Source organism: Carassius gibelio, chromosome A4 (assembly GCF_023724105.1).
Source record: "Carassius gibelio isolate Cgi1373 ecotype wild population from Czech Republic chromosome A4, carGib1.2-hapl.c, whole genome shotgun sequence".
NCBI classification, from domain to species: Eukaryota; Metazoa; Chordata; class Actinopteri; order Cypriniformes; family Cyprinidae; genus Carassius; species Carassius gibelio.
In genome coordinates, this window is record NC_068374.1 from 17,049,717 (window position 1) to 17,069,207 (window position 19,491).

The window sequence follows — 19,491 nt, forward strand, 5'->3', positions numbered from 1 at the left end:
ATTGTTCGGGAGGCAGACACACTCTTGCAGTTTAAATCTAGATTAAAGACCCATCTATTTAACCTGGCATACACATAACATACTAATATGCTTTTAATATCCAAATCCGTTAAAGGATTTTTAGGCTGCATTAATTAGGTAAACTGGAACCGGAAACACTTCACATAACACCGTACTTTCTACATCATTAGAAGAATGACATCTACGCTAATATTTGTCTGTTTTTGCCTTATTCCGAGGTCACCGTAGCCACCAGATCCAGTCTGTATCCAGATCAGAGGGTCACTGCAGTCACCCGGATCCAGTACGTATCCAGACCAGATGGTGGATCAGCACCTAGAAAGGACCTCTACTGCCCTGAAAGACAGCGGAGACCAGGACAACTAGAGCCCCAGATACAGATCCCCTGTAAAGACCTTGTCTCAGAGGAGCACCAGGACAAGACCACAGGAAACAGATGATTCTTCTGCACAATCTGACTTTGCTGCAGCCTGGAATTGAACTACTGGTTTCGTCTGGTCAGAGGAGAACTGACCCCCAACTGAGCCTGGTTTCTCCCAAGGTTTTTTTCTCCATTCTGTCACCGATGGAGTTTCGGTTCCTTGCCGCTGTCGCCTCTGGCTTGCTTAGTTGGGGTCACTTCATCTACAGCGCTATCGTTGACTTGATTGCAAATAAATGCACAGACACTATTTAAACTGAACAGAGATGACATAACTGAATTCAATGATGAACTGCCTTTAACTATCATTCTGCATTATTGAGACACTGTTTTCCAAATGAATGTTGTTCAGTGCTTTGACGCAATGTATTTTGTTTAAAGCACTATATAAATAAAGGTGATTGATTGAACATGATCAACTTTTTTTTAAACATGCCCTCTGTCATCTGATTGATATTTTCTTTCAAGTAAAAGGCCTTTCAGTATAATTGTACAAACGTCTACCTTTAACTCATACATCACATGTCATTTTGCTGTGAAATCTTTATTATTAGAAAGTAGTTATTTTTTAGAAAGAATAACTTGGATATTGTGACAAAGCTGACCTAATTGTCACTGCTGGGCAACACTCGCACACACACGCACACGCACACACCCCTACACTTAAACAGAAATACTTACCTTTGTAATAACTAACGCTCGTTTCCCTCCTGGTGTTCCGCCATCGGCAGCGCGGGTGCACACGCACTCCCGATGGCACACACGCATTGGACATTATTTCATCTTCCCCTCCACATCCGTCAATATTCATAACCCCGGACATTTCACACACTCACACTGCACGTTGTTTGATGTTGTCTTGTCTCGTCAGTGTTTGTTATATTGAATGGGGCGTGCGATGGTCTGTGTTCCGGTGTGAGATGCTGCCAAACAGAGCGATCGAGCGGCGATCAGTTATGACGTCACTGACTGCGCCGCGCTGCTGCAGCGCACCGGAAACCAGCCAAACCATTGTTTTATATTAGTAGGGGGTACCTTGTTTTTGTGTGTATATAAATTAAATGGTTGAATGTATTATTTTTGTGTTTAATGTTTTATTTGTGTTTGAGTTTGTGTATTAATAATTGGTGTAAAAGAAGTAGAAATGCCTGAAGTAATGGGGTTACCGTCTCTTAATACCCATTTGAGAAGTCCCATGTGAAGGGGGTGGAGTCTGGCCTATATAAGGGCAGGCCAGATTAAAACTCAGGACTTGACGCGCAGCACCGAGGAGGAGGAGGAGGAGGGACTGGAGTGTGGTGGCGACTGATGGCAGGAAATGACGCTAGTTCTGGTAGTGAGCCGGAAATGGAGGATGAATCCTGTAGCGGGAATGCTGGGGGAAATGAATGGTGGAAAATAGTTAATCGGAAAAGGAAGAAAACCGGTAGTCAAGGATCATTTACGGATAGTGGAAAGGAGGAAGAAGTAGGTAGGAAAAATGTTGAAGAATTTAAGGTAATTTTGAAATTTGCGGAGTCTGGCATAACAGTAAATCCCATAAAATTGACTAAAGCTCTGAAAAAAGCGGTAGGAGATATAAATAGTGCAAAGACGCTTAGAGATGGAAATTTGGTTATCATGTGCAAAGATGAGAAACAACAGAAGAGGGCCCTCAGTATAAAATCGATGCTTGGATATCAGGTATCATGCACATTGTATAATAGGAAACCTTGGGTAAAAGGTGTGATTACAGGAATCCCAACTGATGTGTCTACTGATATAATTAAGAGCTGCATTGATGGAGGGAAAGTTATTGGAGTGAAAAGGCTTCAATATGTTAAAAATAAAGAAAGAATAGATAGCATGTCGGTCATGCTGCAGTTTGATCAGGAAAGAATGCCAGACAGGGTTAAATTAGGCTACATTAGCTACCCAGTAAGACCATATGTTCCTCCTCCTCTGAGGTGTTTCAAGTGTCAGAAGTATGGGCACGTTAGTGCGGTTTGCAGAGGCAAACTACGATGTGCGAGATGTGGGGGTAACCATGAATATGGTAAATGTGATGAAGGAGCAAAGGTTAAATGTTAAAATTGTGGTGGTGAGCATAGTGCTGGATTTGGGGGATGTAGTGTTCACAAGCATGCAGTAAAAGTGCAGAATGTTAGAATAAATGAGGGAATGACATATGCTGAGGCAATCCAAAAAGTAAAACAAGTTGAGCAGACACAGGGAGTGAACAAAAATCATGAATGGACTAGGAATGTTTTGGTTCAGAGAAAGGTAAATGAGGATAAGTTGGAAGTTGGGAAAATGGAGTTTGTCTCATTTATGGCTGAAGTGATAAACTGTTCTGCTCAAACAGAAAGTAGAACAGAAAGAATTAAGATCATTATTAGGGCAGCAGAGAAATACTTAAATGTAGATGGAGTGACTGTGGAAAAAATAAATGATAAACTGAAAATTCAAACAGTCACTCAAACTCCAGGTAGAATTACATAATTCAATGGTTTTAACAATTTTGCAATGGAATGCGAGAAGTCTTATTGCAAATGGGCTAGAATTTAAACATTTTATAGATCAACTGGATGAGAAACCACATATAATATGCATTCAAGAAACTTGGTTAAAGTCTCATTTAGATTTTGTCATACAAGGGTATGGTGTAGTTAGGAAAATTAGAAAAGTAGGAAATGGGGGTGGAGTGGCCACTTTTATTCAGAATCAGGTACAATACAGAGTCATTAATGAGTTTGAAGAGTATGAAGTAGTAGCTATTGATATATATGCAGAAAAACAGAATATTCAAGTTATTAATTTTTACAATCCTTGTGATAGATTAAATAAAGGTTTAGAAAAGGTTATTGGGTCAAGATCAGGATATAAAGTTATTTGGTGTGGGGATTTTAATGCACATAACACATTATGGGGAAGTATTAATGATGATCATAATGGGGAAGTTATAGAAGAAATTATAGATAGTCATGCACTGGTATGCTTAAATGATGGTAGAAACAAAAGAATTGATTTAGTTCGGGGAATTGAATCAGCTATAGATTTAACTCTGGTGTCAGAAGAATTAGCAAGGAGCTGTGAATGGGATGTGTGTGAAGACAATAGTATGGGAAGTGATCATTATATTATCATTTGTAAGGTAGGGATGAGTGTGTTAGAACAAAATTTGAAGCCTGCTCCAGGATGGCGATTTAAAAAGGCTAATTGGGAAGCATATTCTTTTTTAAGTGAGGTAGGACTTACAGCAATAGAACCAGAATCAATGGAGGAAGTGGATGAATTTAATGATAAGATTTGCAAAGTATTGTATGATGTAGCTGATACTGTAATAGGAAGAAAGGGACAAAGTAGAAAGAGGAAATCAGTTCCCTGGTGGACAGAACAGTGTAGTAAAGCTGTACAGGACAGAAATAAAGCATTTAGACAAATTAAAAGAACTTATTTATTTGAGGATTTTATTAAATATAAGAAAACACAAGCTGAGGACAGAAGGACTGTTCGTGCTGCTAAAAAGAAATACTGGAGAGATTGGTGTAGTACAATTGGAGATGATGTTGATATAAGTGAAGTGTGGGGGACAATAAGAAAAATGGGTGGAATATATAGAAGTCAAACTCTTCCAGTTTTAAAAAATGATGAAGGAAAAATAGCAGTAACCGACAATGAAAAAGCTGAAATGTTGGCTAAAGTGTTTGTCAGAGTTCATAGTGATGATAATGTATCAGAGGAAGCAAAAAGACTTAGAGAGCAGAATAAGAATCAGCACCCAGATGTGATGATTAAAAGGAATCCTTCTGGAGACGCTTTAGATGCAGATTTCACTTTATATGAATTAAAACGAGCTCTAGGTGGAGTTAAACATACATCTCCTGGAAAAGACTATGTGTGTTATATAATGATCAAGCATTTGACTGACAGATCTTTAAATATGATTTTATGTCTGTTTAATAGGATTTGGAATGAGGGAAAGCTTCCACCCTCTTGGAAGCATGGAATAATTGTTCCAATAGGTAAACCGGGTAAAGATAAATCAAACCCAACTGGTTATAGACCAATTGCTTTGACTTTCAATTTGTGTAAATTGATGGAGAAATTGATTATATACAGGCTAAACTATGTTCTGGAAAGTAAAGGACTTATGTCACCATACCAAAGTGGATTTCGGGAAGGGAGAAATACAATGGATGCTGTGTTAAGCTTGGAAGCTGATATCAGAAAAGCTCAAGTAAATAAAGAAGTTCTGGTTGGGGTTCTTTTTGACATTGAGAAGGCATATGGTATGCTTTGGAAGGAGGGCCTTCTAATAAAACTTAAATGCATGGGGATCGGAGGGAAAATGTATAACTGGATTATGGACTTTCTTCTTGAAAGAACAATACAAGTAAGGGTAGGAGTAGAGTATTCCAAGACATATAAGATAGATAATGGGACACCTCAAGGAAGTGTTTGTAGTCCAGTGTTATTTAATATAATGATAAATGATGTTTTTAATAATCTTAAAGGTGATATAGGTAGGGCATTATTTGCAGACGATGGGGCAATTTGGAAAAGAGGACGTAATATTATTTGTGTGTCAAAAAAGTTACAAGAATCAGTGGAAGCTGTTGAAGCTTGGGCAAATAACTGGGGCTTTAGGTTGTCAGTAGCAAAAACTCAAGTTATTTGCTTTACAAAAAAGAAAAGAATACCAGTTGTTAAATTGAAATTATACAAACAGGGCCTGGAGCAAGTTTCAGCAGTTAAATACCTTGGAGTATGGATGGATCAAAGATTGACTTTTGCTACTCATGCTAAAAAGTTAATAGAGAAGTGTAAAACAGGAGTTAATATACTACGATGTTTATCGGGTTGAATGGGGAGCTTGCAGAATATCACTGAAAAGAATATACTGTACATTAATCAGGTCAAGCCTGGATTATGGAAGTATTATCTATGGATTTGCATCTGAAACCTTACTTAAAAAGATTGAAACTATACAAAGTCAAGCTCTAAGAATTTGTTGTGGTGCCTTCAAAACATCTCCCATTGCAGCCTTGCAGGTAGAACTTGGAGAAGCTCCTCTTTACCTGCGAAGGTATAAGCTTAGAATGAATTACTGGGTTAATATAAAAGGGCATAAGGAAAGTCATTCAGTAAAAGGAGTTATGAAAGAATGCTGGGAACATGGGAATAAGACTATTAAAAGCTTTGGATGGACTGCTAACAGGGAAGCATTAGAAGCTGGTATTGATGGATTAGAAGTTAGCCCAATAGTGTCTGTATCTAATATTCCACCATGGATATTCCCAAAGCCATTAGTTGATTTTCAAATTCAAACGCAAATTAACAATGACAAGGATATCCCCAAGAACATTATTGCACAGCAATATATAGATCAAAGCTATACATCGTGGTTGCACATATAAACAGATGGTTCTAAAGATCCTGCCTCTGGAAGAACTGCTTCTGCAGTGCATATCCCTAAATTTCAATGTGATATCAGCAAAAGATTAACTGATAATGTATCGGTGTATACAGCAGAACTTATTGCCATTCTGGTAGAACTTAATTGGGTGGAGGATGTAAAACCTAGGTTAGCAGTCATCTTTTCTGATTCTTATGCAGCACTTTCAAGCCTTGCAAGTGGACTAAAATCAACTAGGCAAGATATTATTTATGATATTCTAGTAAGTTTATTGAGAAATAGTAATACTAGTCTTATTATGTTTCTGTGGGTCCCTGCTCATGTGGGAGTAGAGGCTAATGAAGTGGCTGACAAACTAGCTAAGCAAGCTTTAAATCATGCAGATGTTGACATACAAGTGGCTCTTAGTAAAAAAGAGGTTCAGGCTAAAGTGAAAGAAGTCACTCATAGTAAATGGCAAGAAGCATGGGACGTTGATAGCAAGGGCAGACATCTTAATAGCATCCAACAACTTGTAGGAAATGGAAGAAGTGTATATAAGAACAGGAAGGAAGATATTATCATTTCACGTCTTAGAATTGGACATTCTGGACTAAATTATTCCCTTTTTAAAATAGGAAAGCATGCAACAGGTAAATGTAGAAATTGTGATGAATCAGAGACAATAGAGCATATTTTATTTTCATGTCAACAGTACGAAAATGAAAGAATATTGCTTATTCAAGAAATGGAAAAATTGGACATTAACACTTACAATATACAAAGCTTTTTGGAATGTAATTTTGAGCAATGGAAGAAGTATAGAGCCATTATTACATTTATTAAAGACATAGGGTTATACGGGATAATTTAGTTTTTTTTTTTTTTTTTTTTTCATTTCCTTGCTTGTCTGGGCTCCACACTCCAGTTTGATAGGTGGCGGTAATGCACCATAAGCTGGTTTGCCAACCGCCATAAAAATTCAGAAGAAGAAGAAGAAGAAACTCAGGACTTGGGTGTTCAGGCTACGTTCGCGGCGCTTGATTGTGATCAGAGGGGAGAGGTACGGCGAGATGGCGTCGAGGTAACATCACTCTGTTGTCGCTCTGCAATGTGAAGAAGCAAACCTCGTGTTTTTTGAATTATTAAAACAAACTGAGGGCTTTCAAATGCTATCCTAACACTTGACAAATTGGAGACTTTTTGAAGAAGATATTTATCTACGTGTTTCCTTATTTTTTCGGCTTTACAAACGGACTGTCACTTCTTCTACTCGACCAATTGCACTCAGTTGACCCTTATATTTTTTGAGAAATGGACAAAGAGGAAGATATTAGCAGCATTATGCACTCATACGCCAAGAAGACTCCGCAGCATGAAGAAGGTGAGATCCCTGCTAACAACATTACGTAACTGTTACGTAACTGCGACGTAATCTGGTGACCAAAGTTTCGTCGTGGCGACGTAACTAGTTACGTCGTGGCAACCGGAAAAGTGAAAGGTGCGTATACGTCGCCACAACGTAACTTTGTGACGTTGCCAGTAAGTAACTGCGACGTCGTGGCAACGTCGCGGATCGGTGGTCGTGTGCTGGTAATCAGTTGGTCATTTTTTTTTTATAATTATTCTATGGGCGGACATGCAGCACTTGAACCTTATTTATGTCCTCATATGCCCAAACTAATTTAAAGGCTGTTTCAGCAGCTGTGAATGATGAATACATACTCGAAATGAATTCAGTTAATTTATTAACAAGCAAATATGAACATTAATACACCCAGATTATTAATAAAAACAGGATATACAGCGAAATATGAATGAAAGCATTCAGCCCATAAAGAAGCACATAGATTGAGATATATTAATAATAAATACATTTCCATATATTTAAATATCTATACCCTTCTGTAAGCATCCAGGGTCAAAACATTATGCACAAACATGCAAGTCTTAGTAAGCACTCAGCACATTGCATTTAAATATTATCATTAACAATGCACACATTCATCAACTAATCACAAGCTCCCACAATAATACGTCAGCTAATAAATAACAAATAATTCATTGAAAATAATATGCAATAGCTTATGAACAGATGTATTATAGCAAATCAAGTTTAATGAATCTCACACCTATCATACAGCATTATGGCCAGTTCACACTGCCACAAAAATATATCTAAATATATATATATATAAGCAATTAACATTAAATTCTAAAATCTTAAGTAATTCTTACTTTCTCCATTCTTTCAATATTCAAGTGTTCGTGTGCCTGAGTAATATCTGCATCCCCCGAAGTCTGAAGAGAACACAATATGCTAGTAGACAGCAATCCTCGTGAGAGAGAGGTCTGGTGTGGAGGGTGGATCTGGAACTGACTTCTCTTGATTATCTGTCTTCACAAACTGCCCTGAAATACAATTCAAACATTAACAATGATTGTTATAAATGTAATGTAAGGCTCTTAAATTCATAATGCTTGTTTTGGAAATATAGTTAATATCAGTAATATGCAGCATGCACGATACAAGGAAGTGGTCAGTAACAACACTTTGAGGTATGATATCTATATCAGTAAAAAGGCTACCTTTAAGAAAAAATAAAATGAATAAATTAAGTTGTGTTATGCATTCAAATAGTTAGACATGCTAAAATACAGAATTTGTTAACAATAATAATAAAAAATAATATGCTGGGGAAAAAATTAAACATTTCATAGGGCCCTAAATATGTTTTTTTTACGTTTAATAAACTGATGTGAAAATGTATGTACTACGAAAAAGGAGTAGAGAAAAATGAAATATTTATTTTATCATTGAGGATTTCTTAAAAAAAAAATCTTGTCTCGCTCTCATGAACCCAGTCTCGTGTCTCGTCTCGTCTTGTGGGATAAGTGTCTCGTCACAACCCTAGTAGCCAGAGCAAGAGATACATTCGATTTCTTTTGCATGTCTGACAGTCTAACATTAAGCTGAAGTATTTTGAATGAGTTAAACCTGTATCGTGTTTTCTGGGTAACATTGAGAATATCACTATATATTGTTGACCAGTCTGACGAGGCTCATGCTTATAACAGTAGTTTGGTGGAGTTTAGACTAATGCTAAATCAAAAATGCCTGTCAAAATTAACACTGGAACAAACACAATCTTTATTGATTGGACAGCACAAGTACTTCAATTTGAGCGTGTAGAACAAAAGTCATAACAGTTATTTGAGAATTGGCTTACTAGTCATATGGAGCGAAGTGTCCTGGAGATGTTGTCCAACAGGAGATCTAAAAAGCCTAGGACGCTCCCAGAAAAGATTCCAATTATTAACAAAAAGCAGTTTCTGTTCTTTACACCATGACAATAACCATTCGTTTAAAGCAAAAAGTCTGCTGAACCTTTCATGTCCTCATCTATACGTGGGAAGTGGTCCTGACACAATTATCATCATGCAGGCGATATGCTGTGCACCGTCTTAATCAGGCTCCTGAAGTCCCTCTTCAGTGTCTATGTCTGCCGTAGCATGGTGTTGTTAACCCCAGCGTGAAGCACGTCCGCTCCGATGCTCCTCTTACCCTTCAGGATCACGGGAATCTGTGCAGAAATATAAAGAACATGAGCACCAGGGAAGCAGTGAGTGTGGACTTTACCTTCAGCTAACATAGCGCAAACGTGCCGGACGATGGAGTCTCTGATGATCACAGCGTTTTGTTCTGTCTCGCGAAGTGGAGCGAATCGGGTTCTGGTGGAGATCCTGAAGACCGGAGGCGGCGGATGGAGAGAGGTCGTCGCCCAGGGCCTGGTTCATGTCTTACACTGTGAAATAGGGTGAAGGACATCTGGGAAGATCGCATCCTGGGTACACCGGGTCTTTGCAGAGAACCACACAGAGTAGAGGTGGTAGTAGGGTTAGCTGTATACTTACCCTGGACTTATGAGCATCAACCCCTGAATATTTCCAGCACAGCCCTCCACTTGCTCAGCGGGGCCTGCTTCTCCACAATATCATGGATCTGTTTCTTCACGGCCTCCAGCTCCTTATTAGAAATACACAAACTAGAGAATAGGGGAAATGCAGAAAAGAAAAATAGTAATATGGAAAACCTACAAAAATCTTAAGAAACCAGAATTCACATGTTTAGATTTGACAAATGCATGATGATATATTGTAAAAAATAAATATGAAGTAATTGAATAAGCTCTGTAGCATCACCTGTGTTTTTTATCTCTGTCAGCAGCTCCCTTTAGACATTTTCTTGGAACTTCCCCTCTGTTTTAGAGGGTTTTTAAGACACTCCTGAAATCACTGTACAATTTTTTTTTTATCAATATTTGTTTACAATGATAAATCAGAACAAGCTTGAAACAGTGGTTTGAAATAGTTTCAGCCCATTTTAGACCGCGAGTGACGTCACTGATAGACTCTACAGTGCAGACTTTTAGGTTAAATTAATTAGCTTAACTTTACTTCATTTATCTATTGACAAATTACCATCAAAAACATTTACAAAACAATCAAAACCGATCCTTTACCCATGTAATTAAAAGCCCAAACTTTCATTAATAAGAGCTCAAATCTAATATGCTATAACGTTAATTATGTTTCTATGCTAGCGTAATACTTGATAGCAGACATTTCAGGAAAAATACCATAATCACAGAGGTATAAATATTAACAAAAAGTACTTAAAGTAGACTGTGGATAATATTAACGTGTTACTTAACAAATCTGTCGCAGTTGTTGGCCTTTTCTTTGGTATAACTGACGAGAAACAAGAAGAAAATGTCAAACGAGTCCTCTCCTCTCCAGCAGCCGATGTGTAACGTTACGCAGTTGCCATGGTTACTCAACGGCTATAAGGCTAATAAAAACAATAAAATAATAAAAAAAGGTTTTAGCTACGTTAGACTTTTGTTTTTACTTTTTTTTATACATTTTATCAACCAACTTATTTATTATAAATTGTAAAACTCACCTCAGAAAGCTAATTCTCCTGTCAGACACAGTTGAAGTGAAAAGTGCCTCAAACAAACGCGCTGTCCTTCTGATACAACAGTCTCTGCGGCAGATGAGATGGTGTAGCCAGTCTGTGTCATTATTTCACGTTCATAACTCCTTACGAGATAGAAAGTTTCACATCTCTTTTCTTGTCAATACTGTGCGCGTGGTGCGTTAGTTGTGGAAGCGAGCGCCTGTATGTTAGTGATGTGTCGTTCTTGAACGATTCGTTCATTTTGAACGAATCTTTAATGTGACTCGGGAAGAACGAGTCGTCTCGGGGAGTGATTCGTTCAGTCGCGCATGCGCATTATTCTATGGGTTCTGTTCTAGTAGTAGTAATTCACCTGTCAGTCAATGCAGTCTTGAGCCGGAAAGAGAATTGATTAGTTCATAGTTCGAGTCTATCGGGTTTTTGACTCGTTCCTCAATCACGTGACAGCCCAATACATTAAACCCAATGCAGCATGAGCCGGAAAGAGAATTGATTAGTTCATAGTTCGAGTCTATCGGGTTTTTGACTCGTTCCTCAATCACGTGACAGCCCAATACGTTAAACCCATAGACAGTAAAAGAAATGGACACAGCGACCCCATTGGAACTCAATTGAGACAAATGAAGCCCAGTTTTAGCGTTTTTTAGCACTTCCCTTTCTGACGCGCAGACTCAAACGAAGCTTGACGACGTCAGCAACCTGTCTGACAGATGTAAATCTTCTAGTAGCTGTGAATGCAAACTGCCATCGTTAATCTTGCAGAGACGGCGAGCTTGAGCGGGGAGTTCTTTGGCGTGAGTGAGCAGGAGTAAGTATTCTGATTAATTATTTTGTATAGTATGTTAAAATGTAACGCCAGTACGCCATATTAAGTTAATTGCCTGCGAGCTTCTCCTCCTGTCTGTACGGTAATGCGACAGAGAGCCGAGTGGTAATGACGCAATCGTTAGCCTATTTTTTACAAAAACTGTTTATACGGGGCCATAATGTAACATAGAAGGTAATGGAGCCCTTTATACATTTTCGTGTATCTTTAGAAATAAATAATGGACAAACAGAGTCTTTAAACGCCTCAGATGTAAAGTTATTCGATGTCAAAGTGACGCCAAAATGAATGGGAGTCAATGGGAATGCTAACGCAAGTGAAGTTCTGCTAAAAGATGGCAGCCCCCACCCGACTTCAACTTCCGGTCGAGTTCCTTGCCCCTTGGTTAAACCCAATGCAACATGAGCCGGAAAGAGCATTGATTAGTTCATCTCATGAGTCTTCGGGTCGAGTCGTTCCTTAATCACGTGACAGACCCATACGCTAAAACCATAGACACTGACAGTAAAAGAATGCAGATAATTGAATAGTTCATCTTTCGGTTCTTCGGGTTTTTCGTTCTTTTGTACTGTGTGACAACATTGGCTAGAGTAATTAGTTCATTTACAACTTTCCTTACAAAATGGGTGCGTAGTACTTATTTATTATTAGTATTATTTACTCTTACAGTAACGTGATGCATTTCTGGTTTCAAATTGTTGTTTTTAATTTCCGTCATGGTGGTACTTTTCTATAACACTGAATGTGGAAATAAAGAGTTGGTTATGCTTAAAATGTTGATCTTTTTTTCTGTCTGTTTGTTTGTTTTTGTTTAGTTGTGCAGTTATTAAATCAGATTGTCTGTGTAAACCATACTTTTGTAACATATGACACTTTATAAACATTAAAAACACTGTACATACTTTTGAATAGTTGTTTATTGTTTATTACAGAAAAGCTTTGTAACAAAGAGGACAACTATTCCAACATAAATTAAAATAATAAAAATGTAAATAATTTAAAATTAAATTAAAATTAAAAGATAATAAAGCCACAGGGTCTAATAACCTTAACAAATGAACTTTAAAAGTACAATATAAAAAAAAGAAAAACTAAATATTGCACAACAAGCTATTCCCAAAATAATTTTAAACCATTTGAATAAAAAATAAATGAAAATTAAGAGATACTAAAGCTATGGAGCCTTATAACAATAACAAATTACCTTTTAAAATCACAACAACAAAAATATTGCACAACAAGCTAGTCTTTTTCTAAATAAATAAAAATAAATAAGCTTTAAAATAAATAACACACTGTGGCTATATTTTTAGGACTTGCTTTAAGGCATGTTTACATTATTAAAAAAAAACAAGCTCCCTGACCTTGGATGGGCTGAGTCTGTGAGTTCTTCTATCTGAGATAATCTGCCCAGTTTTAGAAAAAAAAAAATTCAGATGGCACGGATGTGGCCACAATGCAAAGTCTTGTCTTTGTGACTTCAGAAAGGCTTGTGTATACTGGTGAACATCTCCTCCACCAGGCCAGAGGGTCTGATGTGCAGGGTAAGAGTGGCTCTGCAAGGTTGGCCATCATAGCATCTGAGGTCTTAGAAGAGGTAGCAGAAGGCCTCAAGCTTGCTACCCTCTCGTCAAAGTCTTCCCAAAACATGGCCCCTGCACTGGCAGTGAACCAGGATCTGAAACTCCTCACTCTGAGCTGGGTTAAAACTGTTAAAGCTGAAGTTATCATAACCTTAATGTCTTTAACATTAATAATTCAAATTCAAAATGTTATTTGCTTTTAATGTATGTCATTATGTCCTTTTTTGAGCAATCTTCTTATACATATATTACACCAATATGTCAAGTCTGCCTAGGAAAAGCAATTATTATACCAGCAAACTCAAAATTGGAGTAAAAATGAACAAACTAGTCTATAAATACTTTTTTATTGTAAGCTTGGATTATTATATTATTATATAGCCTAGTGTTTATTTACCGATAGACAGTCAAGAAGACAAATTAATCAAAATTTTATTTATAACAGGGTTTTATTTATTTATAAAATAATAACAAACCACAGATCCTCAACAAACAGTAACAAAAACACGGTGACAGAAATGTCAGAAATAGCGCATGGGGCTGTCACGTGATTAAGGAACGAGTCAAACTCGACCCGAAAGACTCATGAGATGAACTAATCAATTCTCTTTCCGGCTCAAGACTGCGTTAGTTTTGCGTATGGGGCTGTCACGTGATTAAGGAACGAGTCAAACTCGACCCGAAAGACTCATGAGATGAACTAATCAATTCTCTTTCCGGCTCAAGACCGCGTTAGTTTTGCGTATGGGGCTGTCACGTGATTAAGGAACGAGTCAAACTCGACCCGAAAGACTCATGAGATGAACTAATCAATTCTCTTTCCGGCTCAAGACCGCATTAGTTTTGCGTATGGGGCTGTCACGTGATTAAGGAATGACTTAAACCCGAAGACTTCTTGTCAGATAAGAGGTGAGATGAGCTAATCACAGACTGAAGACCCAGGTAAAGAATGAGTATTTTTTTCTTTATCTCATAGCATTTTATTTTTGTATTGTTTGTAGTGTGATCAACGTTTGAGTAAGTACTAGATGTGTTGGGGAGGTAGCACTTAATATTTTAATAACATTTTGCTAAAATGAACGAAATGACTCGAAAAAAGATTCGTTCATTTTGCTGAACGAGACTCAAAAGTCCGAGTCTGTAAAATGATCCGAACTTCCCATCACTACTGTATGTCACGTCACTATATATTGAAAGCATGTCCATATTCTGACTTGGTGAAAATAAACATATTTTATCTTTAAGGAACGTTTAATCTTGTGTCTGAAGTTTAATTACACTCTTTAAATAGCTCTATACTCAGAGAGCATATAAAGAACGTAAAAAAAAATATGGTAATGATATTACGTGCATACGACGTTGTAGTTACGTTGCCAGTAAGTCATGAAGTTACCAATATATTACCAATAGAGGACCTATCTGGGACGTTCTTGGTTATCTGGTCACGTTGGAAGGACGTACTGACGACGTTGTGAGTTGGTAATGTGATGGTAATAAAATTACGGGCATGCGACGTCGTAGTTACGTTGTCAATTGGTAAGTCATGGAATTACCAAAAATTACCAGTACGTTACGTAACTGTTACGTCGTGTGTTAGCAGGGATGGAAGTAACTTTGCCGGAGCAGGAGGGCTCGGACTCGATGCAACCGCTGCAAAATGCGCTGAAGCTGCGAGCCGCCAAAAGAAGTAAAACAGTTGATGATAATGAAGGTCAGTCTGTACCCAATTCTGTTCTGCTATTAGTAATGGAGAGGGTTGAAAAAATGCAAGAAGAGTCGCTGAGGAGGTTGCAGTCATTGGAGGCGACAGTTAAAGATAATACTTACTCCATAAAAAGTGTCACTGAAGCTATGGAATATATGGGGAAACAAATAAAAGAAGCAACAGACAAAGTTGAAACCCTAGAGAAAAAAGTTGGATACCTGGAGAAAGAAAACGGCGTGCTCCGTGACAGGTGCAATGAACTTGATAATTACAAGAGGAGATGGAATCTACGCGTCGCCGGGGTAAAGGAACAAGCGGGAGAAAATGTGAAAAAAATGATGGTGAACCTATTCAGCCAGGTCTCACCAGATATCGCAGACCAACTGGCCTTTTCCGTGGACATCGCTCACAGACTGGGACCCCGCTCGGGAGAGGCACGTTCCAACCGCCGTATCATTGTGCAGTTTCTATCGCGAACCCACAGGGACAAGATTTGGAAAGACGCCAGAACATCGACCATACTCAAGGAAAGAAAAATCAAAATCTTCGAAGACCTGACACAAGATGCCAAGGATGCCAGGAACAAATTGTGGCCGCTGGTGGAGCAGGCGAGGAAGGAGGGGAAGAAAGCAGGTTTCAGAGGGCATTTCGCGCATATTGATGGTAAAAGGGTCACGGTGAATGATATGTGAGCCAGGCCTCTCAACTGTTCTATATGCCTTAGGCTTGCACATGTAAATCTGAACTAAGATATGAGCAGGTTTGTTTGGATAACATATTTTCAGTTGAAATGACTTTAAATTTTGTCTGCTCTACTTCTGGATGGATTATTAATCTCAGGATTAACATAAAAAAAAAAAGAAAAAAAAAAATCCTTCCTTCCAAGTTCTACAGTAAATATTAAACTACAGCCAAAATGTGATCCAAAAAATAATAATAAATAATAATAAAAAAATTATATAAAAGGATTTACAAAAAAGTATTTTCAAAGGGTTATCATATGTATTTACAAAGTCACCCAATGTATTTATTTTCTACTTTTGCTAGTGTGAATAATTCACATAGTACCTCTGTTGTAGAGCTGCTAGAACCTACTATGAGTCATATAAATGGTAGCAACTTCCTACTGATTGGATGGCTTTAATATGGTTCCTCAGTAGATAGATATAAAACCGTTTTATTTTCAAATATAGACATGATCTCAATGCTGAATATCATCTTTTGTTAAGGACTACAGAAAAGGTGGGTAGAACAAAACATGTACAGATAAAAAGCACAAGATAAAAAATCAGTTCATTGTAAGCTTAATACGACTCTTATATAGCCTACATGGAGAGAAAATATCTTTAAAAGTTTTCTTCAAAGGACATAGCTTTATTTTTAGGGTAGATTTATCATATGTATACAGAATTTACTACATGCCCATTGTCTTTTGCTTGGGGTTTGTTTTTTTTTGTATTGCAGAGTTTACAACAACTTTCTAATTAATTGTTTAGAGAGAATCTTGTGTATTTTTTTTTTTTTTTCCTCAGCTTTCAGGTTATACCTGATATTATTTTATGTCTTTGTCTTTAATGTCTATTAATGCCAGGGGTCTTAAAAATAGTGTGAAACGCAAGGCTTTGTTTTTGTTTGCAAAGAAAAATAAGACAGATTTTTGCTTTTTTCAAGAATGTCACTCAACAGCCAATGACTGTAATTTTTGGAGGTCACAGTGGGGAGACAACATCTGGTTAGCACATGGATCGGAACACTCAGCTGGTGTAGGAATCTTTAGATACAATTTTAATGGGATTATTCAAAATACCGATTTAGATTCTTCAGGGCATTTTCTCATAATGGTAATTACTAAAAACAATCATACCATGATCATTATAAACATATATGGATACAACTCTTCTGTGGAGAATAACATGCTTCTTGATACCATAGAACATAAAATATCACATTGGTTGAACAAATACCCTTATGCCTCTTTAGTTGTGGGAGGGGATTTTAATATAGCGATGAATAATATATTAGACAGATGGCCACCAAGGAGGTCAGAGTCTCCTAACTCCGTGTTAAATTGTCTCATGGATAAATTTGACCTGGTTGATGTTTGGAGGGAACAGTTCCCAAATGATAGACAGTATACCTGGTCCAATAAGGACTGCTCAAGACAATCCAGAATTGACTACTGGCTAGTTTCCAGATGTTTAATGAGAAACAGCTTTTCAGTCAATATAAGTAATACTCCCTTGACCGATCATAAAGCGATTTACCTCTCAATAGCTCTGTCCTCGAATCAGTACTCTGGCCCAAAAGCCTCATTTTGGAAACTTAATAGTTCCCTCCTTGAACATAATCAGGTCAAACAAAGAGTTGAAGAACTGATTGAAAACTTTTGGATTAAAGCAGACTCTCAGAAAGATTATGGGACAAATTGGGAGCTTCTAAAATATGAGTTGGGAAAGTTTCTCAGGAAGTTTGGAGGTGATTTGGCCAAGAAGAGACAAGCAGTGGAAGACGAGGTTATTGAGAAGCTAGCATTTCTTTCTCAAAAAGAGTCTCTATGTAATGAGGAAAGATGTGAGTATACGAAATTACAAAATAAATTAGATGACATTTATAAATCGAAAGCTAAGGGAGCATATATAAGATCAAGGAAACAATGGATAGAAGAGGGCGAACAAAACTCGGCTTACTTCTTTATACTTGAAAAAAGTAAAAATGTACTGGCAACTGTAGATCAAATTAAAGTGGAGGGAAAAATTATTGAAGATCAAAAAGAGTTAGCCATTCACTGCTATAACTTCTATAACAATTTATACACATCTAATTACTGTGAGGAAACAACTAAATCATTTATGACCTCTGTTAGCCATTGTAAAACTATATCCCCAGAAGACAGAGACTATTGTGATGATAGCATTGCCCAAGAGGAGGTGTTGAAGGCGATCAAAAATCTAAAAAACAACAAGAGCCCAGGATGTGATGGTATAACTGCTGAATTATACAAAATGTTTGATAAATTACTTACCCCCTTTCTAGTAAAAGTTTTCTCAGAGAGCTTAGAGAAAGAAGCTCTTCCAACAACTATGACACAGGGTGTCATCACATTGATTCCAAAACCAGAAAAGGACAGAAACTGTCTAGAGAATTGGCGTCCTATCACTCTCTTGAATAACGATTACAAAATTTTTGCACTAGTTTTCGCTAATAGACTTAAAGAAGTATTAGACACTATTATAGATGAATCACAATCTGGGTTCATGAGGAAACGACATATTGCAAACAACATTAGATTAGTGCTAGATTTATTAGATTATAATTATCTTATCAATGACAACAGCTTCATTCTGTTCCTTGATTTTTATAAGGCGTTTGACTCGCTTGAACATGGTTTTATCCTGCAAGCACTAAAAAAATGTGGATTCGGAGAAGTATTTTGCAGAACTGTCAGGACCCTGTATACAAATGGTAGTAGTGCAATACAATTGAAATTTGGTACTTCCCCTAGATTCAAAGTGTCACGTGGAATAAAACAAGGGTGCCCAATCTCTCCCTACTTGTTTTTGATCGCCTCTCAACTCTTAGCTCTACATGTCTCTAACAGTGCCTTGGAAGGGATAACATTGGCTGAAAGAAGTATCATCCTTAGTCAGCTAGCTGATGACACCACCATCTTCCTGAGAAATGCCTCTCAGATTCCCCTTGCGATAGAGTTGATCAGAGGATTTTCACAAGCTTCAGGTCTCAAATTAAACTTAAAAAAATGTGAACTATTGGCAGTTAAAGATTGTGATGTTTCAAATATATATGACATTCCTGTGAAGGATCAGGTAACATACTTGGGAACAATAATTACTAAAGACCAAAATATAAGAAGTCCATTAAATTTTAGCCCTATCATTGAAAAAACAAAAAAAAAGTTAAACTCTTGGCTACAAAGAGATTTATCCTTGAGAGGAAGAGTGTTACTGACAAAAGCGGAGGGAATTTCCAGACTTGCTTATTTGGCGGCCTCATTAGATGTTGATTGTGGGGTATCGAAAAGAATTGATGATATGTTGCTTAATTTCGTGTGGAAAAACAAAACTCATTATGTCAAAAAGTCTGTAATAATGAACACAAATCAGTGTGGGGGCTTAAATTTTTTGGACTTTACAACTTTAAGCAATACCTTCAAAATCAACTGGCTCAGACAATTTATTAACAACCCAACATCACTTTGGAACTTTATTCCAAACTATATTTTCTCTAAAATTGGTGGCTTAAAATTTCTGTTATTATGCAATTATAATATTAGCAAAATCCCAATCAAACTGTCCAGTTTTCATAAACACATGCTTTTGGCTTGGTCTCTCTTATTTAAACATAACTTCTCACCTCATCGATATTACATTTGGAACAATAAGGACATTCTCTACAAAAACAAATCTTTATTTTTTGAAAATTGGTACAGGAATAATATTATACTTGTTGGCCAACTCTATGACACAAATGGCAGATTGTACAGTTATTCAGATTTTTTGCAGAAATTTCAAATTCCTGTTTCGGTTAAGGAGTATGCAATTGTCTTTGATGCAATT

At 37.2% G+C, this 19,491-nt stretch overlaps 1 long non-coding RNA gene across 3 annotated transcripts; it reads right to left on the minus strand.

Annotated features, from left to right (window-relative positions):
* Positions 1-7,550: 7,550 nt before the first annotated feature.
* LOC127972058 (uncharacterized) lies at positions 7,551-10,914 on the minus strand. Of its 3 annotated transcripts, none has more exons than XR_008156991.1 (4): positions 10,786-10,914; positions 10,535-10,671; positions 9,050-10,115; positions 7,551-8,231 (listed from the first exon to the last, which is right to left on the minus strand). It is a non-coding gene; the product is annotated as an uncharacterized LOC127972058 (long non-coding RNA). The 3 variants fall into 3 exon arrangements; XR_008156992.1 differs by having other exon boundaries at positions 9,050-9,625; positions 9,735-10,671; XR_008156990.1 differs by having other exon boundaries at positions 9,050-10,671.
* Between the last annotated feature and the right edge of the window lie 8,577 nt (positions 10,915-19,491).